At 39.4% G+C, this 27754-nt stretch overlaps 1 protein-coding gene and 1 long non-coding RNA gene across 6 annotated transcripts in view; one reads left to right on the plus strand and one right to left on the minus strand.

Moving 5' to 3' along the window:
• Positions 1–7067, minus strand: part of wdfy3 (WD repeat and FYVE domain containing 3) — a 156980-nt gene extending 149913 nt beyond the window's left edge. For 4 of the 5 annotated variants that reach the window (XM_062981749.1, XM_062981746.1, XM_062981748.1 and 1 more), the window contains exon 1: positions 6928–7067. The gene's annotated coding sequence lies outside the window, so the exon portion shown is untranslated. The remainder of the gene's footprint in view (positions 1–6927) is intronic. The other variant, XM_062981745.1, reaches the window with a different exon arrangement.
• A 156-nt stretch (positions 7068–7223) lies between these two features.
• On the plus strand, positions 7224–24736 carry LOC103278893 (uncharacterized). Its single transcript, XR_506397.2, has 4 exons — positions 7224–7363; positions 12186–12318; positions 17875–18010; positions 20961–24736. It is a non-coding gene; the product is annotated as an uncharacterized LOC103278893 (long non-coding RNA).
• The last annotated feature ends 3018 nt before the right edge of the window (positions 24737–27754 follow it).

A 27754-nucleotide genomic window follows, 5' to 3' on the forward strand; every position in this document is an offset into this window, starting at 1 on the left:
AATCCAGTATTTTAAACAAAATATATTTTATTGGTGAAATGATATTGTCAAAATCTGGACCTGTCATCAAATATGGTACCAATAAATTTGTAAGTAGTACTGCTTAGACATTTGCTACTCATACCTTTAATGCTACATTTTTGTAGTTTCATCCTACAGACCAATGTTGCAGATGTTACAGTTTTTATTTAAAGAATGAAAGGGAGGGGTGGAGAAGACAGGTGCTGATTATCAAAATGAAGCAAAATATTTATGTCTTGTGGAAAACCAGCATCCTCCAATTTTATTTTATTCAGTTATATTTTCAATTTTACATGGAAATTAAGCCATTTTCCTGCACAACAGAAAGCAACAGCACTTGTAGGAATGGATACAGGAGAAAAATTATCAGAAAATCAAAGGCAGTTCTCTCCAAGACATGTGAAGAACTAATTTGCAATGCACACACACACACACACACACACACTAAAGTAACTCCCTGTGAAATCTGTGAAACATATGTCTTTACAATGAGCTCTGTAACATGGTGTTCCATTGAACAAGAGAAGTCCAGTTTTAAGTCTGCAAAACTATTTATGGTCATTTGAAAATATATTATCAAAGGACTGCATTTCAGTAATATAATTTTAATAAGGCAAACTTGTGCAAAATAGCATGCTCAAAACCCTCTCATTCACAAAGAAAAGGCTGCAAAAGTTACAAGTGAAGTCTGCATGAGTCTATTCAAAATTAACAGATATGTATAAATCAGAAGCAGCCTTAAGAGATCTTTAGAATCAGTCTTGCAGATATGCTCACAAAATTTGCTAGCTGATGAAGATTTTTTTTTTCATGACCTACATTTTCCTACATTAGTCATTTGTGGCCAAAAAGAAAAAGGAAACAAACTTTTTTACAGCTTCCCTCCTTGAAGGAAACTGAAGGAGGGAATTTATACAAATGGCTATCTAAAGTCAAAGTTCGTATGATTGTTTAATCCATGTAGAATTAAACACGATATGGAATATGGTGGCAAAAACTGAGTTACATTAGCATGCCAATATTTGTAGACAAGCTCTTCCAATTTTTCACAAAATACCACGCTAAGAAATGCCATTACATCATAAATATTTGCCTGATCAAAACACTGCATTCTGTAATAGAACAACCATGCAAAATGAAAGATTGAGAGCTGAAATATCAGGATTTCCTTAGCCCTGGAGCACAGCCTACAACCAAATACATACTTATCCAACTCTTGCAACAGTTCCCAAGCCTAGAAGAGTTCTGTGTACACTACAATCAAATACAGCAAGGTTTGTGGGTGTGGATGTGTCTATAACTTCAAGTCGCCTGTCATCTCATGAATTTCATAGGGTTTTCTTAGGCAATGAATATTTAGAGGGAGTTTGCCCTGGGTTGTTCATATCTGACTCATAGCAGCCTTATCACAGGGTTTTCGTGGAAGGATTTGTTCAAGAAATTTACCCTTTCCTTCATCTGAGACTGAGAAAATATGACTTGCCCAAGGTCACCCAATAGATTTCCATGGTCCAGTAGAGATTCAAACTCTAGTTTCCTGAGTCCAGCCTTAAAATCACATTGACTCTTTTGTCAATTCCTTCCTCTGAAACATAACATAGTAGAAGGAAAAGATAACATACATTGTGCAACATACCAGCATTTTACAATTAGATTTGAGGGCTATAACTCAATGGCAGAACAATGCTTTGTATTCTGAAGGCTTCAGCTTTAGTTCTTGGTATCTCCAGGCCTGAAAGATGCCAAGTTTTAATGACAGCTGGAGTGCAAAGCTAGATGGATTAGATGCACCAACCGTCTGACTCAGCATAATGTCATTCCATTTCAATGTTATTGGCATTTGAATCCTAACCGCTGTGTTTCAAAAGTGATTTGACAAATTCTAATAGTGGCTTGTGTATTGAACCATGACAAGGGTTCAAATACTCACTTGGTCATAAAATACTACTTGGTGCCCTGGGTAAGTCACACATTATCAGCCCCAGAAAACCCTGAGATAGGGTTGTCCTAGGTTTGTAATAAATTGGAAACACAACAGCAAAGGATTGTTTGGGGACTAATGTAATGATTATCTACACACAGAAGGCAAACATGAATGTGTTCACTCAAAACTTCTGAATTTAAATAGTACTGATACCACACAACAGTTCTAAGGTTTTCACTTCAATGGCATTAACTTCCTGACAGCATGGTAAGCCTGTCCAAGTTAACAGAAGAAACAAGGTTTGTTAGTTGATATATACTGTAGAATAATTCCTGATTTTATTTAGGATGGCCCTATATGTATTTTGTTTACATGTGATCTGTAGTAAAACATTACAGTAGGCTGTTCATGTCAAAATAGATTTCAGCATAGCAATTTTTTCCTCCTTCACAGAAAGAATTGGCCAGTCATCACACGTGGGTCATTCTTGATGCCAACTAAGCTAATAAATACAAGAGTTTTCATTGCAAATGTTCAGTAACAGTTATTTCAAAACTTCCCTTGGCAATTTGCTTCTTCCTTAAATTCATTTTCTGCATACTTCCTCATATTTAACAAAAACTTCCCTTCCTCAACATAATTAAGGCATAGTCAAGAATATTTTTATAGAAAACAATGTCTCTTATAAGCATGTATCCAGGTAAAAAATAACGTAAAACAATAATTTATTACTTGACTGTCCAAGGCAAAAATCTAATAATTATTTTAATGATGGCTAGACACAATTGCATTATATTTATACAGCTGTTATAAATGGTACTGGGTGGAATTAGTGGGGAGAGAAAATTTAGAAATCAACCACTAAAGTGAGCTCTTTTATCTAAAAATAAATGCTTGTGTGGATTCTGTGTACACTAAAGCTAGGTTTATAGTATCTATCAAACTATATATGCCTTCTATGTGCACAATATTTATATATGATTTTCACTGAATTTACCAGCTGAAAAATTCCATGTTTAAAAGCAGTTGAGAAATGCAGGGGATGCCATTTTTCAGTTATGACTAGACCTGTTAAAACACATACAGCCTTTACAATGGACTGCACTGTGCTAGTTCCAAAAGACCACAAGGAATGCTATTATTTTATGACACCTTGCCCTTTGTTTCAAATCATGATCCTGCAATTCTCCAAAAACTCCATTATTGCTGACTTGCTTAATCCAGTCTTCAGTTCTAAGAGTCAGTTACTACAGTAGATGGATTTATTATCTCTACCTGAGCCCCTAAGTTCTGAAACAATTATTTGTAACAGTGAACTCTGCTATATTCATGTTAGACACGTGGCCTAGGAATCCTGCACAGCCCCTTTCTTTCACAAAAATATTACAAGGGGAGTCCATCAGCCATATCACAAGAAAATAAATAAATACATAAAAGTGGAACTGAAGATGCAGTTCCACTTCAGATATAAAATCTAACACTTAGGTCACTGCAGTCGGTGGGATAATTAAACTGAGAATGAATATACTGGAAAAAAGAGACAAGATCTCTGCTAACAACTTTTACAAAAACTGGCAGTTAATTAGGAAGAATTAAGAGCAGCTAAACAGGTGCCCTCCAGATATTTTAGACTACGATTCCCATCATTCCTCCATTTGATAGGAGCTGTCATGCAAAACATCTAGAGGACACCAAGGATGACTTTTCTAGAAGAATAGGATTATGTATTTAGTCTAATTCAATCTAGGTTACCGTAGTTCCTACTGACTAGTCACTTTCCTTACCGCTTGGTTACAGACACAACATTTCTTCACCCTTCTGCACCAGTTTCGACAGCCTTTCACACAAATGCATATTCCCCAATCTGTCACAGACCTACAACGAACAGCACTTTATGAAAACCAAAACAAACCACCTCTAATCCACAGGGATCATATGCCTTTTGTTATTTGCCTTCACCATTCTCCCAAGTTTGGCAGGGATAGTTTCTCTTCCCTTTCCTCTGCCTGGTCACCCCCTTCCAGTATCTCAAAAGGAACCAAGAAAAGGAAAAGGGATGGGGGGAAACCCTTGGTCATCCTCAGTTTAACAAAAGGTAATGACAGCCTGCAGCGAGTGGAGAGTTAAAATAAGGCAATCACTGCAGGGGCAGGAAGCAGAGACTGTCAGTGTTTCCATGGGCCCTCCCTTCTCCGGCAACCACAGGAAGCTTCTAAAAACTAGGAAAATTGTAACCTGTCCCTTAGATAAAAACAAACGCAAGCTTGTATTTATTTCATATCCTCCCTTTTTTGTTGTTGTGATCCATTTTTACTGAAAACTAGAGGCCCACAAATCTTGTGAAGCGTTCTTTTTAAAAAAGAAAAATCAACAGACTAAAATAAACAATGATGATGATGCTCCTGTGCAAATTCCTTGCCTTTAAAAAAGTCAACAGAATAAAACAAATCATGGTGATGAAGCTCCTTGTGCAGATTCCAAAAATAAATCAACTGAATACAACAAGCCATGATTATGATGACGGTCTTGTGCAGATTCCTCACTTCAAAAAAAGAGAACAGAATAAAGCAAACCATGATGATGTTCCTGTGCAGGTTTCCTATTTTAATTCTTAAACCATGATGAAGAAGGAGCAGTTCCTGTGCAGATTCCCTATTTTAAATCTTTATTCTTTAAAGACAATCTTAAAACAAACCATGATGATGGTGATGATGAAGCTTCTGGGCAGATTCCTTATTTTTTAAAAATGGTCAGAATAAAAGAAACTACAGTGATGATGATGAGGCTCATGTGAAGATTCCTTTTTTAAAAAAATCAACATAATAAACAAACTTTGATGATGATGATGTGCGGATCCTTTGTTTTAAAAGAGAAAAAAAAATAACAATGATGATGAGGCTCCTGTACAGATTTTTTTAAAAAATCAGCAGAATGAAACAAACCATGGTGATGAGAAAGAAGCTACTATGTAGATTCCTTTTTTAAAAAGTCAACCAAATAAAACCACAATGAGGATAATGATGAATCTCCCATACAGATGTTTAAAAAAAATCAAAGGAATAAAACCATGAAGATGGTGATGATGACAAAGCTCCTATGCTTAAAAAATGAACAGAATAAAAACCACAATGATGATGATGAAGAAGCAGCTTCTGTGCAGAGTCCCTAACAAACCATGATGATGGTGATGGTGGTGATGATGATGACTTTCCCTTTTAAAGAAAAGAGAAAACCAAAGACCTGGACAGTGATGATAATGAAGCTCCTATTATTCCTTAAAAAAAAAAATCAGAGAATAAGACCATAAAGGTGTTGAAGACAAAAAAAGTTCCTATGCAGATTGTTCTTTTAAAAAAATCAAAAGAAGAAAAACCACAATGATGTTGAAGAAGAAGCTTCTGTTCAGAAGCCCTATTTTGAACAATCAACAGAATAAACCAAACCATGATGAAGATGATGCCTTTCCCTTTTAAAGACAAGAGATAACCAAAGACCTGAAGATGGTGATGATGATGAAGCTCTTATGATTCCTTATTTTTTTTAAAAAAATCAAGAGAATAAAACCATAAAGATTATGATGATGAAGATGAAGCAGCTTCTGTGCAGTCCCTATTTTGAACAAGCAACAGAATAAAACAAACTATGATAATGATGATGATGCCTTTCCCTTTTGAAAGACAAGAGAAAACCAAAGACCTGAAGATGGTGATGATGGAAGAAGCTGCTATGATTCCTTATTTTAAAAAAATCAAGATAATAAAACCATAAAGATGATGATGATGAAGAAGAAGCTCTTATGCTTAAAAAAAATGAACATAATAAAAACCACAATGATGTAGAAGAAACAGCAGCTTCTGTGCAAAATCCCTATTTTGAACAACTAACAGGATAAAACAAACCATGATGATCATTGGGTTGCAGTGAGTTTTCGGGGCTGTATGGCCATGTTCCAGAAACATTCTCTCCTAACATTTCACCTGACATTCACCTGAGAGAATGCTTCTGGAACATAGCCATACAACCTGGAACACTCACAGCAACCCAGTAATTCCAGCCATGAAAGCCTTCGATAACACACAATGATGAAGCTCTTATGCTTTAAAAACTGAACATAATAAAAACGACAATGATGATGTTGAAGAAGCAGATGCTTCTGTGCAGAGTCCCTATTTTAGACAAGCAACAGAATAAAACCAATTATAATGATGATGATGATGATGATGTCTTTCCCTTTTGAAAGACAAGAGAAAACCAAAGCCCTGAAGATGATGATGATGATGAATCTGCTATGATTCTTTATTTTTTAAATCAAGAGAATAAATCCACCAAGATGTTGATGATGCTCTTAAGCTTTAAAAACTGAACATAATGAAAACCACAATGATGATGTTGATGAAGCAGCAGCTTCAGTGCAGAGTCCCTATTTTTGACAGGCAACAGAATAAAACAAGCTATGATGATGATGATGCCTTTCCCTTTTGAAAGACAAGATAAAACCAAAGACCCTTTGAGGTCGCTTCAGGGCTTAAAAACAAACAAATAAACAACAACAAAACAATAAACAAGATGGGAATGAACGAACCCTCACGTTTCTCAAAAGCCAAAATGAGGAAGAAAAGGAGGAGCAGACAGAAGGGAATGAGGCAGCCCTATATCCCAGAATATCAAGGCAGAAAATCCCACAATATGTGCTTTGAACTGGGTTATTACCTGAGTCCACAGTGCCATATATCACAGTTCAAAGCAGATAATGTGGTATTTCTACCCTGATATTCTGGGATATAGGGCTGTGTGGAAGGGGGAAAAGGGAATGCAGAAAGCGGGCCTTTGCAGCGTCCTCTCTGGGAAGGAGGCCCAGGAGAGGCCGGGGTCGCTTTGCGGCCTAGGGAAAAGAAGGGCAGACATGGCCAGGAGGGTGTCACCATTGGGACAGGGAAGGATACTCCCAAACGACAGATATATAGATATAAATGCAGACTCACCGAAAAGAGGAGAGCCCAGGATCCGCCCCGCCTGAAGGGAGGAGGGGTGTTGTGGATAATAACAATAATAATCCCAAGGTTTCAAATGTGAAGGAATCAATGTGAGGCAAGGAGGGTGGGCAGGCTCTTTCCTGAGGCGATGGGAAGCAGGCCTCCTTCCTTCTTTCCCTCCTTTCTCCTCAGCCGTGCCGCTCCCTCGCCATCCCTCCAGGCCCTGCTGCTTCCTCCCCGTCCAAAGCGGCGCTTCCCCAGCTGCTGCCCAGGCTGGTGGCCATCTTAGCTCCTCCTCCTTCCCTCTTTCCTCCTCTCCCTTCCTCCCTTCCTTCCCTTCTCCCGCTTCGTCCACGCTGCGGAATGAAGGCGCCCTGCCGCCGCTTTGAACCACCGCCTTGGAATCCTGGGGGTTCTTTGAACAGCAAGGGAGGAGGAGGAGGAGGTGAGGACAGGCCTGTGTGAAACTACCGCTCCCAGGATTCCACGGCGCTCGCTTGGGAGCCCGGCCAAGCTGCATTCATTCTGCCGCAGGGAGGCAGGCAGTCGAGGCGCAGACGCTCAGGCCCCGTCCGCACAGCCCTGTAACCCAGATTGCGAAGCAGACAATCCCACGTTATCTGCTTCGAACTGGGTTGTCTGAGGCCCCTTCCACACAGCTGCCTTACAGTCCACACTGAACTGAATTATATGGCAGGGTGGGCTCAGATAAACCAGTTCAAAGCAAATACAGTAGAGTCTCGCTTATCCAACATTCTGGATTATCCATCGCATTTTTGTAGTCGATGTTTTCAATAAATCGTGATATTTTGGTGCTAATTTCGTAAATACAGTAAGTACAGTAGAGTCTCACTTATCCAACACACTTATCCAACGTTCTGGATTATCCAACGCATTTTTGTAGTCAGTTTTCAATATATTGTGATATTTTGGTGCTCAGTTCGTAAATACAGTAATTACTACATAAAATTACTGCGTATTGAACTACGTTTTCTGTCAAATTTGTTGTATAACATGATGTTTTGGTGCTTAATTTGTAAAATCATAACCTAATTTGATGTTTAATAGGCTTTTCCTTAATCCCTCCTTATTATCCAACATATTCACTTATCCAACGTTCTGCCGGCCCATTTATGTTGGATAAGTGAGACTCTACTGTACTACATAGCATTATTTCGTATTGAACTACTTTTTCTGTCAAATTTGTTGTATAACATGATGTTTTGGTGCTTAATTTGTAAAATCATAACCTAATTTGATGTTTTATAGGCTTTTCCTTAATCCCTCCTTATTATCCAACATATTCGCTTATCCAATGTTCTGCCGGCCCATTTATGTTGGATAAGTGAGGCTCTACTGTATTGTGGATTATCCGCCCTGATATTCTGGGTTATAGGACTGTGTGGAAGAACCCTGGTTTATCAGAGTCTGCACTACCATATATTCCTTCTACACAGCCCTATAACCCAGATTGCAAAGCAGACAATTCCACGTTATCTGGGTTATCTGTGGCTCCTTCCACACGACTGCATACAGCCCACACTGAACTGAATTATATGGCAGGGTGGGCTCAGATAAACCAGTTCAAAGCAAATATTGTGGATTATCTGCCCTGATATTCTGGGTTATAGGGCTGTGTGGAAAGACCCTGGCTTATCGGAGTCCACACTACCATATATTCCTTCTAGCTACAGTAGAGTCTCACTTATCCAACATAAACGGGCCGGCAGAACGTTGGATAAGAGAATATGTTGGATAATAAGGAGGGATTAAGGAAGATGTGTTGTCGAAGGCTTTCATGGCCGGGATCACAGGGTTGTTGTATGTCTTTCGGGCTGTGTGGCCATGTTCCAGAAGTATTCTCTCCTGACGTTTCGCCCACATCTATGGCAGGCATCCTCAGAGGTTGTGAGGTATGGATAAACTAGGCAAGGAAGGAAAAATATATATCTGTGGAGAGTCCAGGGTGTGACAAGAGTCCTTGTCACACCGTAACGCTGGCATCCAACTGGGGCTGGGGCTAACAGTGGGCGCTCTCTCCGCTCCCCGGATTTGAACCTACGATCTTTCGGTCTGCAAGTTCAGCAGCACAGCGCTTTAACACACTGTGCCACCAGGGGCTTCTACACAGCCCTATAACCCAGTTTGCAAAGCAGACAATCCCACGTTATCTGGGTTATCTGAGGCCCCGTCCACACGGCTGTATACAGTCCATACTGAACTGGATTATATGGCAGGACCCGCTGTGGTCCCTCTGGGAGATGGTGGCGGGATATAAATAAAGGTTTTAATTATTATTTATTATTATCTGATTCCATGCTGCCATATAAACCAGTTCAATGTGAGATTTTATACAGCTGCGTGGAAGGAACCATAGAAGGGGCCTCATATAATCTACTTCAAATCAGATAATCTGGATTATCTGCTTTGATCATGTGGATTATATGGTAGTCTAGAAAGGGCCTTGGACTTCCATGGCTCCATGTTGTGGGATTCTGGGAGTTATATTTTAGGGAGGCAACAGCTCAGGGCCCTTGTGGATTATCTGCCTTGACGTTCTGGGTTATATGGCTGTCTAGAAGGGCCCTTTTGCCCCTTCTACACTTCCCTATCAATCCAGATTACTTTATTTGAACTGGATTATCTGGCAGTGTAGACTCATATAATCCTGTTCAAAGCAGATAATCTGGATTATATGGCAGTGTAGATCCAGGTCCCTTCTATACTGCCCAATATCCCAGGATCTGATCCCAGATTTTCTGTTTATCTCAGATTATCTGGTAGTGGAGACTCAGGCCCCTTCTACACTGCCAGATAATCCAGGTTATCAAAGCAGAAAATCCACATTATCTGATTTGAACTGGATTATTTTAGGCCCCACCCACACAGCTGAATAAAATCCCACATTATCTACCTTGAACTGGAATATATGGCAGTGTAGACTCATAACACAGTTTCAAAGGAAATATTGTGGGATTTTCTGCCTTGATATTCTGCGTTACATATGGCTGTGTGGCTGAGCCTACACTTCATATAATCCACCTAAAAGCAGATAATCTGGATTTTAAATGGCAGTGTTGAAGGCGCCTCATATAATACAATTATACAGTTGAAAGCAGATAATCTGGATTGATTTGATAATCTGGAGTATATTGCAGTGTAGATCCATCCCTTGGCAGATCCTTATCCTTATTCATTCTGTATCATGGAGCCATGGGAATTAAAGTAGTGTCAAACTGTCTTCACTCTACTGTGATTGATGCTTTTAACTGTCATGGTTCTATGCTTTGGAATCCTGGGAGTTATATTTTCTTGAGGCGCCTGCTCACTTTGGGAAAAAAAGTTTTAAAGGACCTTGTGAAACTACAGCTCTCATGATTCCATGGCATCAAAGGCATGGCGAAAGATTTATACAATCAGAAGAGAAACCATGGCAATCAACAGTGCTGGCTGACTGCATTAATTCTGCTGCACCCACATATCCACATTGTCTGCTTTGAGCTGGCTTATTAGAGTCTACACTACCATATAATCCAGTTTGAAACAGATAATATGGATTTTATATGGCAGTGTAGAAGGGGCCTCGGAGAACTGTCTCTAATATTAAAGTCCCGCCGAATACATATGCATTTTATTTGTAACCACCCCCCACTAGTTTGTGTTTCCCTGTGGTACATTTGACATTCTCTTCCATGCCCTACAGCCAATTTTTACAATAAATCCTCTGTGTTTAATACAGTTTTGGTTTTTTAATTTTTTTCCTCTAGTCAAATATTTGTCTCATGGAGTTTCTGCAAAGGTGAAAGAAAGTTCAGGATTATTTCCTTTTTATTCCCATAAGCAAACTGTTTGCTGCGATTATTTCTACATTACACAGTGCTATGTCATTTAAGTCAATTACTTTTTTTCTCTGAAAAGCTTCTTTACAGTGGAAACCTAGACATGTCTGTTCAGGATTGAGTCCCTTTGAATCTAATGGAATTTGGTCGTAGACAGAAGATAAGGGCTGGCATCTCCAAAAATTAGGATGTGGCTTTCTTCATCCTGTCAAGCAGGAGTTTAATTCTAGTTCAAAATATATATAAGCCCTTGCTCCTAGTTATTGATGTGATATAATATTCTCCCATCATTAAACAATTTTCTTGTATAATTTGATTAATTTATTTCCCATCCTATTATTATTATTATTATTATTATTATTATTATTATTATTATTATTATTCTCTCCTGATGCTTCTCCCATATCTATGGAATGTCCAGAGTGGGAGAAAGAACTTTTGTCTGTTTGAGGCAAGTGTGAATGTTGCAGTTGACCACCTTGATTAGCACTGAATGGCCTTGCAGCTTCAAAACCTGGCTGCTTCCTGCCTGAGGGAATCCTTTGTTGGGAGGTCTTAGCTGGCCCTGATTGCTTCCTGTCTGGAATTGAAGCAATTCACATTTGCCTCAAACAGACAAGAGTTCTTTCTCCCACCCTGGACATTCCACAGATATATACATAACCCTTTTTTGCCTAGTTTCCAATAGACCTCATAACCTCTGAGGATGCCTGCCATAGATGCAGGCGAAACGTCAGGAAATAATGCTTCTGGAACATGGCTATATAGCCCGGAAAACTCCCAGCAACCCAGTGACTCTGACCATGAAAGCCTTTGACAATACATTATTATTATTATTATTAGTAGTAGTAGTAGTAGTAGTAGTAGTATTACTATTAGCTCAATATATATAAGCGTCCCCACCCTGGGTTATTGATATATATAATGTTCTCCTATCATTAAATAATTTGCTTGTATAATTTTATTAATTTATTTCCCACCCTTTTATTATAATTATCATCATCATCATCATCTATATTCTACCACCGAGGCAGGTAAGAAATAATAATAATTTGTATTGTTTTTATTTCTTACTTGTCTTCTCCCAATGCTATCATGGAATATACATTACTAAAATACATATATAACCATTCAAAGCACATAGATTAAAAAGACATAAACATAACACTGAAACATATTAAAACTATCAATGTCTATAAAATGTCAGTTTAAAATTCATGGGTGGATCCTTTTGATGTTGTGAGCAGAGTGCTTTGAAAGTAATAACTCTATACATTTTGCTCAGATATTGTCCTGTTTTAAAATGGTAGTGACATTGTACTTCTTGAGTTATAAGATGTGAGAAACTAGCAATTTTCCTTTCAATGTGCCAGGGACTAATACCATATTTTGGCTACAATTGTTTCTTTCATTTTTGAATTTCTCCAGGGCCTCGAAAGGGATGGTTCATGGACCAGCATAGATTCATAGACCATCATTTTGAGTAGCATTGGAGGGACTAATTATTTTTTTCTTCATGCCCTTTAAAATCTCAACGGGTCTTTTAGGAGTTCTGCATTATGTGAGTTTATTTTCTTTCTTTGCAATGTGACTTGTTTCACCATTACAAATAACTGCATTCAAACAGAACTAGAAAAATGCATATGGTTCCCATTCATCATATCCTTCCTCCGTGCATTATAATGAAACATGTGCCATAATGTCATTGCATCAGGCGTTTCCAGGCCCTCTTCCTATGATACTAACTTCCACAAAAGATATACAAGTTGCACAATAACATCCTGGTCCATGTTTCTTTACTATATATGGACTGGAAAGAAAGGTGAACTGGACACTGGACCTTTCTCTGTGTTTGGTTGAACCATTATTTGGGAATATCTAAACCTCCTTTCAGGTATTCAAGTTCATTCTTATGTATTCAGTAAAGAAAAAAATAAATAAATTAATACAATAAAGTGCCAAATGTTCTACAGTTGGCCCTCCATGGATTCTGCAAGCACAGATTCAGCCATCTGCAGCTTGAAAAAAAATTCCCAAAAGTAAACCTTTGTTTTGCTATTTTATATATGAGATGACATTTTACTACACCATGGTAGCTTCCATGGGCTTTAGTATCCATGTTGGGTCCTGGATCCAAACCCCGGCAGATATCAAGAGCCATTGTAGGTTTTACCTGTCTGAACACATCTCCCTCTATGAACCATCACAGAGGTTCAGATCTTCTGGGGAGGCCCTGCTCGGTCCCATCACCTTCAGAGGTGCGATTGATGGGGATGAGAGACAGGGCCTTCTCAGTGGTGGCCCCTTGGCTGTGGAACTCCTTAGTGGGATTAAATTGGCCCCTCCCCTCCTGTCATTTCACAAAGAAGTGAAAACTTGGCTTTGGGGGCAAGCATTCGGCCCATCATAATTATCTGTGAAATATAGTTTGAATTGGCTTTGGATTGATGAATATGATTATCTGGCTTCAGATCTATGCACAATCATCGTCTAATCTTTACATATGTTATTTTAAATTATTGTATAATTGCTTTTAATTGTTGTTGTTCAGACATGGAATAATGCCGCTCATGTAAAGTGCTCTGGGTCCCCTTCAGGATGAGAAGGGTGGGATATACATGTTGTAAATAATTAAATAGTTTTTGAAAAAGAATCAGGTAGGCATCATTCAGGAGCCCTGGTGGCGAAGTGTGTTAAAGCACTGAGCTGCTGAACTTGCAGACTGAAAGGTCCCAGGTTCAAACCCCGGGAGCGGCGTGAGCAGCCGCTGTTAGCTCCAGCTTCTGCCAACCTAGCAGTTCGAAAACATGCCAATGTGAGTAGATCAATAGGTACTGCTCCAGTGGGAGGGTAATGGCGCTCCATTCAGTCATGCCGGCCACATGACCTTGGAGGTGTCTACGGACAACGCCGGCTATTCGGCTTAGAAATGGAGATGAGCACAAACCCCCAGAGTCAGACATGACTGGACTTAACGTCAGGGGAAACCTTTACCTTTTTAGGCATCATTCATGGGAATTATCAGACAAACTGGCAGACTCATATATATCATTTCTAAAACACATCCTCTTCTAAATACATCTCTCCCACTTCTATAATAGTTAATACCCCTTCTTGTAAGTCCCCACTGTACTTATCCCTATATTAGAAAGTCTTTGGGTCATAATAGCTACTTAGGACCTTATCCCATACAATGGGCTTCCATGATTGAATGGGAATTTAAACTGTGGTCTCTGAAGTTGTTGTCTAAGGCTCAAACCACTACATCATACTTTCTCTCAACAGAAGTATTTAATGCACTAATTTTCTCTCTCATCCCTCCTCCCACACATCCTACCTCCAAATATGTGTACTATATATAAACTGGAATTCTGGATAACATCCCATCTTATCTAAAATTATGATCTGATGAGAAAGGCTGTAGGTATGAAAGTGTGTGCTATAATAAATGTCAGTCTCGAAGCTGCCACAGTAGTTTTTGGATATAGCCAAACAATTTGATCTTGTCTGTATCCTTCTTAAAATGAGACAGGGAAGTAAACAAAGTACTCAAGATCAACCTACAGCATACTGGCTACATGTTCCAAAAAGCAATGGGAGGCAGTGGTAACTGATAGGTTTTACGTCCTCAGATGTAGCATTTAGTAGAATTTGTGCTTTTTATAGGTTTGAAGGAGATGAGCCTCTTATTATTTATTTATTTATTATTCAAACTTATATGCCACCACTCCCCTAGGGCCCGGAGCGGCTTACAAGAACAGGCTAAAATTGACAATTTAAAAACATCTTTAAAAACATCCTAAAAGCACATTTTAAAAACATCAAGAGATATATCCACATCATGGAGCTTGATAGAACAGAACTTGGAGAAGTCATTTTTGGATTATAACTCCCCAGTCTGCACTGCCACTTGGATTAGAGTAATTGTACAAAACTGTACAAAACTTCAAAACCAAAGGTGCCTTAGGATGCAGCCAGATAAACAGCCAGTCTAAGGAAACAACACCTAGTAAGCATTGATACTACAAAGTCATGATTCAGGAGGACTGGAATCATGCCTTTCAGAATAATCTGGCTAGTTTTTGTGAATGGGCATTTCCAGGAATTGTCAATTAATCAAACAAAATTTCCAAGCTCTGGAATGGGAAAAGAATTTAGAGGGAATATTAGAGAGAGATGTTTATCACCCTCCAGGCTTTGCCACCTATGACAATAATCTCACTTTGCCTAATGGTAGGGCCAGCAATTAATAAGCTGCTTTTTCACATGCTTTAAAAAAGATATAATCTTTCCTTATCTTAATATTCTATGTGCATCTTTTAAAGAAAGCCACATGCGAAACAGGGTGAAATGTGCCAGGAACCAGATTTAAATCAAGCTACAGCATAGAACTCCATCTTAATTATTTGTTTATTGACTGAGGAGGAAATGGGAATGGACAGCTCCAAAGAGACAGCCCCCCCCCCCAAAAAAAGCACTCCCTAAAATAAATTGCATACATTTTCCAAAGATACACTTATTTTAAATAGCTGGATGTGGTTTCGTGTGGCGGTCTTCCCCGAAAAAGGGCCTAGAGCAAAGAAAGCTTTAGCATGCTACTCTAACACGCAATTCTTGGGAGCATACAGTAGAGTCTTGCTTTTCTCTGTAGGAATCTTCTAAGTATGCCTGCCAGCATCCCTGTTCCCATTTTATTAAGCTGGCAGGAAGAAGAAATTGGCCCTAAGTCAGCAAAACAGGGAAATAGGCAAAGTAGTAGCTTAGCCTGTCATGCAGCATCTAACTCACTCACTGAGGATTTAACAATACTTGCCTCTGTCCAAAAGCAATGGCACAAAAAAACCCCTACGACAATTAAGTTGCTCCAGAGATAACAACACGTTATGATGACACATGCAAAAGCATGTGCTTATTATCTTTCCCATCACAATTTAGATTTGATAAAATCAGAAGAAGGCTTTTAAGTATCAGGGGAGTGGCAGTCTCTGATAGTATCTGTGGAAAAAAGAACTGTCTACTTAAAGCCATTCCTCATTAGTTTCTTTAAAATTATGAAATATGTTTCACAGAAGTACTGCTTCTATACTGACTTTATAGATTGTTGCTTTCTGTTTTCACTGAAGAAAACAAACAGATCTTGCAAAAATTATTCTTTGGATTATAGCCCCCATAATCTCCTAGTTGTGCTGATGGGGAGTATTCTGTTGCAGGAGTTGTCATGTCATTCCCCCCCAAAAAAGAAAGTTCGCAGGCTCTAGAAATAAACACTACTGAGTATGATGGGTGCACTTGTCCAGTGCATGGTCATTAAACCTTAATTTGGTGCCTCATTAGAGATTAAAATGTAATCTTCCTGCTTTAGAACATAGGTGTGTGTACTTAGACTATATCAGAAACAAGCTTAAAATCATAATCAGGAGGAAGAGGAGAGGAAGATACCACCATCACCATGCATTGCATTCCATAGAGCAAAAGAGGGCAGATCCCTGTTTCAGGAAACTTATAAACAACTTATTCATGAGACAGCAAAACCAACAGAGACAGGGAGGGAAATGGAGTCTGTCTTAAACCTGGACAGTATTGATTAAGTGGTAAGGGCTTAGGTTCAATATTTGCTATGTACCAATGCAATTATTACTGTATATCTATTTTATTTTTCTTTACCATTTTATTATAATATTCATATCTTACTTTATATCAAAAGATCTTTTAGGTGTTGGGTTCAATACAATTTGCTTTGAGGGCCTAAATACCCTAAAGCCACCAGATTCTATCTAATCTTGGAAGCTAAACAGGATCGGTTACTTAAGGGGAAACTGTCAAGGAATAATGAGGGCTGTAGGCTATGTAGCAGAGGAAAGAATCAGCCTCTAAATATTCTTTGCCTTTAAAAAAAACTATGTGAAATCCATGGGGTCACCATAAGTCAACAAGTGAGTTTAAAGTCCACAAACACAGTTTTCTCTCTATATAGCTATATGGATTTGCCTAAGCTCCACTACTGCCAAAGTCCAAATACAAGTATATGACAGATAATAGGTGTGACCATATATTGTTTTAATCCAGGTCAATACTAAGCAGAACATGATATAATAAATAATGATTTTTTAATTTAAGTAAGCACTTGGGCTTTTGGGGGGGGAGATTTTGCAGAAGATAGAGATTTTAATGGGGGTGGTAGGGTGGGTTGTAGTGTTTGTATTTTATTATATTTTAAGTTTCTTGCTGTTTTTAACTTATATTTTTAATATGTGCCTTTTACATCAAAGTTAATTTCATTATGTTTTAACATTTGCGTTAAGATGCTCCATGTTTGTAACTATTACACACTGTCTTGAACCCCATTCAAGAATTTATTATTTATTTATTTCCGATATTTCTACCCCGCCCTTCTCCCCAAGGAGACTCAGGGTGGCTTTACACACTGGCAGGATCACTACCAGTACATCATAATACAATAAAATAAGAATTAAAACAGTTAAAATAGTTAAATAACATACTAATATACAATATATAAAAGATTTAACACAGTGCAGCACAGAGTATTTGTGCCAATCATCCATCAGACCTTGTGCAAGAGCCTTAATCCGAAGAAGAGTGTGACTTGCCCAAGGTAACCTCGTGGCTGAGTGGGGATTCAAACCCTGATCTCCAGAGACATAATCCAACACTCAAATCACTCTCACATCCAAAGGTTCCCTACCAACATTGTAAATCATTCTTCAATTGGAGTACCACCTCTGAGTAAGTTTAATCCTTTGTACATACCAAGTACTCTACATTGCTGAAGTCAGTAAGATGTAGACCAGCAAAATTTCCCCCTAAGAACCAAAGTGTGCTGACAGATTCCAATGAACAAGGGAATTATTTCCAGTTACTCTGGCCATTCCTCTTTGCCATCAAGGGGTAGATCTGTATCTCACAAACACATCCAATATCTGGACTTTAGACTGTTTTCCATACGGAATAGTTGTTTTCCTTGTAATGACAAAGGCATAATCCTGGCTCTCTATGGACCGTATCTTCAGAGGTTTGCATTAGCATATGCATCTCATAAATTACACATGCCCCAGGAGCACACTACAACTCAACTCAGCTGTATATCTTCTCCACACAGCTTGTTTCATGAATGTAACCCATTGAGCGAAAATGCCCTGCATAAGTAACATCTGACCCTGGGCAGCATGAAATTTATCTGAACCCAACATAATGGATGGCTGCAGTAGTCTAAATGCCAAATTCAATCGTGGAAGGTAAATATTCATAGGAAGCTCTGTTGTATTTGTAAGATTTATGACTCTTATTCATAAGACCTATTTATCAATTCGGAAGATGCTCCTGGAAGTATACACTGCTGGATTTGATGAGGCTTCCTCCTGAGTAAAGCTGTTCTGGACCAAAGCTCAACAGCATGAGCTGAAAAAGTTTGAATTACAATTTTTAGAAGTAAGTTTGCTGAGCTTTGTTTAGGACTGCAGTTATGTGTACAGTATTGCTCATTGCTTATATATTTGCAGACAGGATACCCCCCACCCCTGCAGACAGTCTTTCACAGTATTAAAATGAATACTCAATAAAATTGGATTAGCAATAATTAATTCAAGATTGCTATGGAGTTCATGGAAACCAGATGTGAACATATAGTATATTCTAACATCTGCAGGAGGATCACTAGATGAATTCCTTAGACGTATATGCATAAAAGACTCAATCTGAGATGGATCTGCTTTCAGTGTAATTTTTGAAAACGCTATCAAGTGAAGTTAATGCTTTTGTTTCAAATTCCATTGCAAGAAGCAGTCTTTATACAAGTCTTTATAAAAGTCTTGAGCAGCAAAGCAATACTGCTGGTCCCATTCTGAGAGCTGTATTATTACAAGGTCTTTACTCTTCTCTGCCAAAAAAAGTGTTGATGCCTCATTAAACTTCAAATCCCAGGATTCCATCACCTTGAGCCATGGCAGTTCAAGGGGTGTCAAACTGCATTAATTATGCAGTGTAGATGCATGCTGGACTACATGGGGTCACCATAAGTCCTGCACCCAGGACAGGCTCTAGCCATTATTGAAACAAAATACGTTGCAACTGGTCACAGGTTTCATTTAAATAGTAGGATCTGAGAAGGGGATTGCCAGAATCAGAGAAACCACTGGGAAATGGGTCTTTTGTTTGTAAAAAAGTGGACTTCCCAACTCTGAGAGGGAATGTTTGTGGTCCAAGGCTGCTCCATAAATTAGGTGGCATCTTCCCCCCAGAAACTTGAGCCCTCAGTCATGGAAATCAATTGTGTGATCTAGAGCATGTGACACAAACTCTCAGCTTTAGAGTATGGTAAAGGGATTCCAGCGGATTAGCTATAGCAATTAAAGTGGCATCAAAATGCTATAACAGTGCAGTGTGAAAGAGACTTACTGTATATACTTAAGTATAAGCCTAGTTTTTAGCCCTTTTTTTAAGACTGAAAAAGCCCCCCTCGGCTTATACTCGGGTGAGGATCCTGGTTGGCTTATATTTGGGTTAGCTTATACTCGAGAATATATGGTACATTTATTATTTTTCTCTATTATTATTGGTATTATTACATTTATTATTTTACTCTATTATTATTACATTTATTATTGTACTCTATTATTGTTGCTACTATTACATTTATTATTATTATTATTATTATTATTATTAATACATTTATTATTTCACTCTGATATTATTATTATTGCATTTATTATTTTACTCTATTTATTATTACTTGTATTATTTTCCTGTATTTATTTATTATTATTATTATTATTATTATTATTATTACCTGTATTATTTTACTCTATTATGATTAAAAGGATACATAAGCACATTTACACTGAAGAAGATGAGAATAATGATTTAATCAGAGTTGGACAGTCTTATCTTAAATTAGAGCTTGATGTAAATATTCAAAAACATTTAACCTCCTGATGCCTCAATTAATGTAATTTTTTGGTATCTATTTTTATTTCTGAAATTTCCCACCCTCGGCTTATACTTGAGTCAATGATTTCCCAGTTTTCTTGTGGCAAAATTAGGTGCCTCGGCTTATATTCGGGTAGGCTTATACTCGAGTATATACGGTAATTTTGAGATTTGTTAACATGTCTGCCATCTCCTTCTCCAAAGTACAGATGTTGTATAGTCCAAGTAGTCAAGAGCTATGAAGAATGTCAACCCATCACCAGTACTTAAGTAGAATTAATCAGCCAGTTATGTTGACTATTGTAGATAGAGTTGTTATTATTGTGTGCTTTCAAGTCATTTCCAGTCTATATGTTCCAAGGTCACATTGTGGGTTTCTATGACCAACTGGAGTGTTGATTCCTGTTTTCTAGAGTTGTAGCCCAAACATCAAGCCACTGCATCACACTGGGTCTGTAAACAGTGTACAGATGGAGAAATGTCTTTGATGAGTGCTGGCTCTTTCAAACCATGAATGTCTGGATGGGACTATGGCTTCTAAGCAAAACATTCTAGGATATTTTCTGTCATATTTTCACACATATTGATCAAAAGGAACATCTGATCGTTTTCTCTGTTTTGTGTTCCCTTGATGTGTTCAGTTACTATCCTGGATCATTATGACTATCTTCACTGTTGTTGTTGATTTTTGTCTTCTATTGTTCCAGATTGTGTTGCTTGAAAGGGGAATTTTAGAAAATGTAAAAATATGTTCAAAGAAAAGAGGATTTCTTTAGAAAATAAACATACAGTATTTAAAAATGCACAATTTAAAAGTGGAAATTAAAATTATTTTAAAACTGAAGTGATTTAATAAAACTAAAAAAATGTTTTCATTGCTGTCGGCTTGTAGGTGGGAGATTTGGAGAGTTGTAATCCAAAAACGTAGCTTTTCCAAAATGTGAGCAGGAGACTATACTGGATAGATCACTGACTTGAGAAAAAAATCCTTTGTAGTTTTAGCTAAATAAGGAGGGAAGCCCAAGGTGTTTTGTAGCTGCTTCTTTTCAGTCATAGTGGGTGGATTGTGAAAATATCTGAGTACAACTATTAATAGATGTGTACGGGATAAAGCTGAATATAAAAGCTGAATTGAGTGTTCGTGGGTTTGACTGAAATACTTACAGCCCGTAAGGTAGAAGCATCTTTCTCTTTCTAACTACAGTACATTTACTTTGTGAAATGCCTTATATGTTTCCTCTATTATCTATTCTGTTTCAGATCACACTCAAACAGAGATGTGGCCTCTGGACTTCACAAATATGGCTCCAAAAGATACCAATTCACCTCTGATCTTGGAAGCTAAGCAGGGTCTGACCTGGTTAATACATGGATGGGAGAACAACAACAACAACTGGTTGCTGTAGGCTATATTTCAGAGGAAAACATTTCTGAGTTTTTTTTTTTTTGCCTTAATAAAACCCTATGAGATTCATAGAGTTGTCATCAGTTGAAAGGTGACTTGAAGGCACACGACATACAACACAGTGCCTCCTAGGTGAGCTACAGTAGAGTCTCACTTATCCAACACTCGCTTATCCAACGTTCTGGATTATCCAACGCATTTTTGTAGTCAATGTTTTCAATACATCGTGATATTTCGATGCTAAATTCGTAAATACAGTAATTACTACATAGCATTACTGCGTATTGAACTACTTTTTCTGTCAAATTTATTGTGTAACATGATGTTTTGGTGCTTAATTTGTAAAATCATAACCTAATTTGATGTGTAATAGGCTTTTCCTTAATCCCTCCTTATTATCCAACATATTTGCTTATCCAACGTTCTGCCGGCCTGTTTATGTTGGATAAGTGAGACTCTACTGTAGTTACAAATTAATAAAGAAGAACCGATCTGGTCCTGAGTGGTGGTATCCATATTCCATATGTATTGGAGTTTGATCACCCCTGCTTGATCTCTCATGGCACCCTAGGATTCCAGGGAGCCCCAGTTGAGAAACCTTGCCTTATATATTACTTTAAAAATACCCCTTTCTGAAAACCAGAAATGGTACTTCCAATCAAGGCAGGCAGTATTGAATTAGATGAAGTAGGGTTCTGACCTTCCAGCAGGTTGTAATGGAGGTTGTAATGGAGTGCTCAAATTTAAATGCAATCCTAAGTATGAAAAATACTGAGCGTCTAGTTGTTTCTGGGGTGAAACTTCTAAGCAGCATACCTGTTATTGAAAAATTGGACCGTAGAAGAATGAACCCCTTAGTCTATGGCTCCATAGACTAATCTATGAAACCATAATAGTCTGAATTAAGGAGCCCACATTGACTTTACCCCTAGTTTCATTGAAAGGCCCTGAATGTTGAATAAGCACTGTACACAGCTCAGACCCCAGGGAATAGATTGGCCACACACTAGTTAGTATAATCCTTTCACAGTACCCCGGGAAGACACACACATATGATGGACTGTTTTTCTTGATATGATCTCATTTTATTCCTGGAAATGTTTCCTCATCTCTGTTATCAAATCAGACCCCTCTCCCTGGGGTCCCCATTGAACATCCTTTTGTTTATGTGACTGACACCCATTGTATTAACCAGAGCAGGGACATGAAAATCCATTTTAGCTCATTATCTCTCATCACACCACATTCCTTTCCACTTGCTCTTCTCTCCTGGGTGGATCAATAAACAAACACAAGCCTTCAAAATAATCCAATGGTACTTCTCAGGGACATACCTCTTTTTATTCAAATTCCCAGACTACTTGACAAGCCTCTGAGTCCTCCATTTTGCTCATCTCCTGTGAGTATGGAGTGACACAAGATGTCTACAGAGAGATAGTTAGATGGCCAGGGTCTAACTTTGCTATATAGAAATGTAGTTCTTTCAATAAGGTCTTTGGTACTTTTAAAGCTTGACTCTGATCCTGTAATTGCTTGTGCGCATTTGGTCTACTGCTAGCTCAAGAAGCTTCTGATTTGCTCAAATTGCTGCTGTTGCTGCTGAATTACCTTTTAAAATGCTTTATCCTTTTTGATATTACTCAACAGAAGCTGTAGTCCAACAATATCTAGAATAATAACACGTAATACAATAAGAATACACTTTATTTATATTCCACCCTTATGCTCTAGGGGATTACAGCATTTACAGCAGACACAGGCATACATTCAATGCCTTACAATCACATACAATGAGACACACAAACACAGATAAAGGCAAAGGCTTCTCCTTTCATTTCTGGCTTCTGGAGGCGGTGCTCATCTCTGGCTCTGGGGAAGGTGCTCTTCTCCATTTTCAAGCTGTGTTGTCACCTCCTGGTCATGTGGCCAGCAAGATTGCTTGGAACGTCATTTTGCCTTTTCCTGCCAAAGCGGTACCTATTTATCTACTCACATTGGCATGTTTTCAAAACTGCTATGTTGGCACGAGCTAGGCTTCACAGTGGGAGCTCACACCGTCCCGTGGATTCGAACTGCCAACCTTCAGGTCAGCAGTACAAGGGTTTCACCCATTGCGCCACCATGACCCCTGGAACTCTAGATGATTCTGCATCTCCAAATTTGATCCTACAAATTTGATCATAGTGTAGCAGCACATAAGACTACAGCTCCCAGAATCCCCAGTTGACATGCCAAGTGGTCATACTGGCTGGGGGATTCCGGGAATGGTAATCCAAGCATCTTAGCTGTATGGTGTATAGTATGCTTTTGGTCCACCAGTACAACTGGTTTGGTTTGTGGACATCTTAAGCCAAAGAATTATGTTCCTCTTAGATGGAAACCTAACTTACAGCAGAGAAAGCAAATGTAATTATATTTGACAGTACCTTGCCCATGAGCAAATCTGCCAACTGCGAGCTTTTTACTGCTATTCTTAGCTTCATCGCAGGAGTAGCATTTTAAAAGAGCAAAGGCTTGTGGATGCCTTTGGCCGCCCTCTTAACTACAAATTGCATTGCCAATCTCCCTTTGGGGTCTATTCCTGAAAGGCCATTTTGTTTCATACTGAGTAGTAAAGACTTCTTTCCTTTATCTTTTATTCTTTGTGCACACACAGCTCTCTCCATTCCTTCCTGGTAGATTTAAAACAGGATTTAACAGCTGGAAAACAGGAGGGAAAATAACAGGCAATACAACATCACTGTATCAACATGTGGTGAAACCTTACCTGCTGAATTACTGCCTGCTAGAGCTTTGCCAGAAAAGACATGTAGCAGACCCATGGTACAATTTGATGGTGCTCTTGCTCTTGTTAAAGGCACATCTACACTGTGCTTCAGGCAGCTTTGTAATCAGTGTAGAGATGTGATGAAAATTCATTGCTGTTCGCAAAGTTTATGTAAATTTCAATACTATTGCTGAAATATTTTTTGAGCTTCCAAATTGCCAGCTACTTGTTCCAGGTATGAGAATTTACAAATACTTCCTCTGCAAAAGAAATAATGGGGCAGGCACTTTGATAGGTAGCTCGGCAGACATTTTTGGTTGAGAGTCAACCCAGTTGACGTGTCTTGCTCTCCAGGAAGCACCAAGAACAGTCATAGATTTCTCTTACACCTTTCAGAATGGGAAGAATAAAAGGAGAAAACTGCATCGCTAAGCAACAGCACTACCTTATCACAGCTGTCGAGAACATTGGCAATTACAGTACATGGAAAGTAATTGTGACAAGAACGAAGTAGGCTTTGTGAGATCTACAGAGGAAACAAGCTTTTTCTGGGTCCCACCAGCATCATTGGCACATGGTTGGTGAGAGCAGAGGAAAGAGCCTTTTTTATTATTGTTTATAAACTAATGAATTCCTTCTCATGAAGCTGCCTCCCTCTACATTCGCTTGGGAAATGCTCCATTGTTTGGTTTGGAACTCCTAGAATCCCATAGACATAGTTCATCCAGGAATCAACATCCAGGAAAAAAGGTAACAAACTAGAAATTAGGATAAAATTAGGGCCATGGTGGCACAGTGGGTTAAACCCTTGTGCTGCTGAACTGCTGACCTGAAGGTTGGCAATTCGAATCCGTGGGACGTGGTGAGATCCTGCTGTTAGTCCTAGCTTCTGCCAACCTAGCCGTTTGAAAACATGCAAATGTAAGTAGATTAAAAAGTACCGTTTTGGCAAGAAAGGCAAAAAGATGCTCTAAGCAGTCTTGCCAGCCACACAGCCAGGAGGTGTCTATGGACAATGCAGGCTCCTCAGCTTGAAAACGGAGAAGAGTACCTCCCCCAGAGCCAGAAATGAACACCTTTTCTAGAGCTGGAAATGAAAGAAGCCGCCTTTGCGTCTCATTGTTTGTCATTGTAACAAGGCAATGAATGTTTGTGTCTGTTTATATCAGGCATGGAAAACTTTTAAACTTGGGGGCCACATGGTTGGCCAGAATGGGGTGGGTGGGCCGGCCAGGGAGGTTGGTGGAGGAGAAAAGGGTTTCACATACAGCAGCTTGCCAGGTCCATGGCAGCGTCCAAGAAGTTGTGCTCAGCAGCACCAGCCCTGGGCAGAACCTCTTCCTGGCCTGCACCTTGGCCTCCACTGCCACGGGACTCATCTGCTCCTTGCCAGCACACTCCCCTTCTTCTGAGTCTCTGCTCCGGTGACAAGGAGGGCAGCTCCTCCTCTTCCTCCACCGCCACCACCTGGGCGTGCAGCCTGCCTAGGGCTCTCCTTTCCTTCCCTCCTGCTCCTTCTTCTTTCCAAGGGGGAATTTGCTCTTGAGGAAGGTGGTGGCTGCAGAGAAGGAGGAAGAGGAGCCACCATCCTCATTGCCAGAGGTGGAGGCCTAGAAGAAAGGGAATGTGCTGGTTCCACATGTGCCGGTGAGGAATAGCTAAGTCCCGTGGAGGTGGCCGCCAAGGTGCAGGCCAGGAAGAGACTCTGACTGGGGCTGGTTCTGCAGCCGTGTGTGACTTCCCTCAGCCTGAGGACCACCACGTCCTCATGCTTATAGGAAGGTGAAAGAGAGGAGGGTCTGAGAAAAGAGCCCAAAGGATCGTTTCTGGCCCCCGTGCCTGGGTTTCCCTATACCTGGTTTATATGCTGTAATGGAGCCTCCGATGGCCTAGGGGATAAAAGCCTCGTGACTTGAAGGTTGGGTTGCTGACCTGAAGGCTGCCAGGTTCGAATCCCACCCGGAGAGAGCGCGGATGAGCTCCCTCTAACAGCTCCAGCTCCATGCGGGGGCATGAGAGAAGCCTCCCACAAGGATGATAAAAACATCAAAACATCCGGGCATCCCCTGGGCAACGTCCTTGCAGATAGCCAATTGTCTCACTCCAGAAGCAACTCCAGTTGCTCCTGACACGAAAAAAGGACAGAATATATATAAAGTGTTATTATTATAAAACACAGAACTGAAAAATAACCAAAGACACTAGAGCTCAGGAACCTCACTTGATTCAAGTAAGACTCAACAGAAATGAAAGGCCCTTTATAATCTTTCCTGCCCAAAGAAAGGTTAAGGGATGACACAGTTAGTCCAGAAGATTTTTCAAGGAAAAGCTGCTGTCTGTGATTCTATGGTTTACCATAAGGAGGAGCTTCATTCTAGCTCAGTGGCTCCTGATAATGTACATTTGAAATGGAGCTGAAGGAGAGAGAACTGCCATCTTGCTCCTACTTGCAGACAACAAAATGTCTTGAACCAGACTTGTGCCTGTTATAACCAACATTTATAAAATCGAATGCTTCCCACTTTTCCAAATGTATGAAATATTTACTTCTGACATATGACAAAATGAATGCTGCAAGCCATGTCTTGTGGGACAAAAAACACTCTTCGGTCCATTTCTGTCAGGACCGAGGCTGCAGAGCACCAATAACCATGCACAGAGACCAGAATCTATCTAATATCTTTATTAAAGGAATATATAAAGTCAATAAAAACAAGTGAAGAATATAGTTCAGAAGTAGACCTTTCAGGAAAGGTCAAATATAGTCCAGGAAATCAATGTCCAATATGAGATATTAGAGTCCAAAGTTGTAATCCAATAACCGAAACACACACTTTGCCGAGCAAAGTGTGGGGAAATGACAGGGTCCTTTAGTCCAATGGAGCTTGACAACAAGGCTGGGAATCAAACTAGATACTTGGCAAACAAGACTTGATACGTGGCAACAAGAAGCAAGAAGCGAGAACGAGGTCCGAGGCGAGGTCCGGGGAACAAGGCAGGCTTGGAATTAGAACAAGGTCCGTGGCAAGGTCCTGGAAACAAGGAACAGGAGTAGCGTAGTCCACACACGATCTCACTCCCGAAGCTGAGGAATTGACTCCGCAAGGATCTCCCTGCGGTCAAACAGCTATATAGGATCTTGTTTTCCCGCCAAGGAACACTTTCCCTGGGGAACAAGAAGTGAAACCCATACTGTGTCCAGATGCATGACTCCTTAAGATTTCCCAAGGGAAACAGGCTTAATCAGCTAATTATAATTATAATTATCCCGGCGAGAGAACGGGGGAGATTTCTGCCCAAGGCTTGTTTGGCTGACTTCTGGAGGGCAAACATCCTGCAGGTGCAAGGGCTCAAATTCTGGCTGAAACGGTGGGAAACCCAAGTTTTCCTCTTCGTCTGCCACAATAGTACTAGGAGCGGGACTACATGGCCCATGAGTCATCACAATTTCCTGGTTGCTTCAATACTTACAAGGGAGCACAGGGCAGACATTGAACTAAGTGAGGAACCTGCAGCTATACAAATACATTATACAAATAATTTAATTAAACATTTTTCAAATAAAAAGTAAAAATAAAATTCATACTCAAAAGTGGGGGTAGGGAAAATACAGGACGGGAAAGGAAAATGTAATTTGGGGATAGTACATAGATTTGTTATTGGTTAATTGCATCTTTACAGATATCTGACATGTTGCAAAGAAATAACCAAGAAGATACGAGTTACTGGGGTATAGGGAGTTCTTTACAAAATTATTATTACTACAATTATGTTTTCTTCTTCAATCCTTTAACACACATTTCATAAAACATTTAAGAATCTATCAATTTTAGATTTCTGTCTATTAATTGTATCCTCTTGTATCTTTTCACTTTGTCTCTT

Source organism: Anolis carolinensis, chromosome 5 (assembly GCF_035594765.1).
Source record: "Anolis carolinensis isolate JA03-04 chromosome 5, rAnoCar3.1.pri, whole genome shotgun sequence".
In the NCBI taxonomy this organism is placed as follows: Eukaryota; Metazoa; Chordata; class Lepidosauria; order Squamata; family Dactyloidae; genus Anolis; species Anolis carolinensis.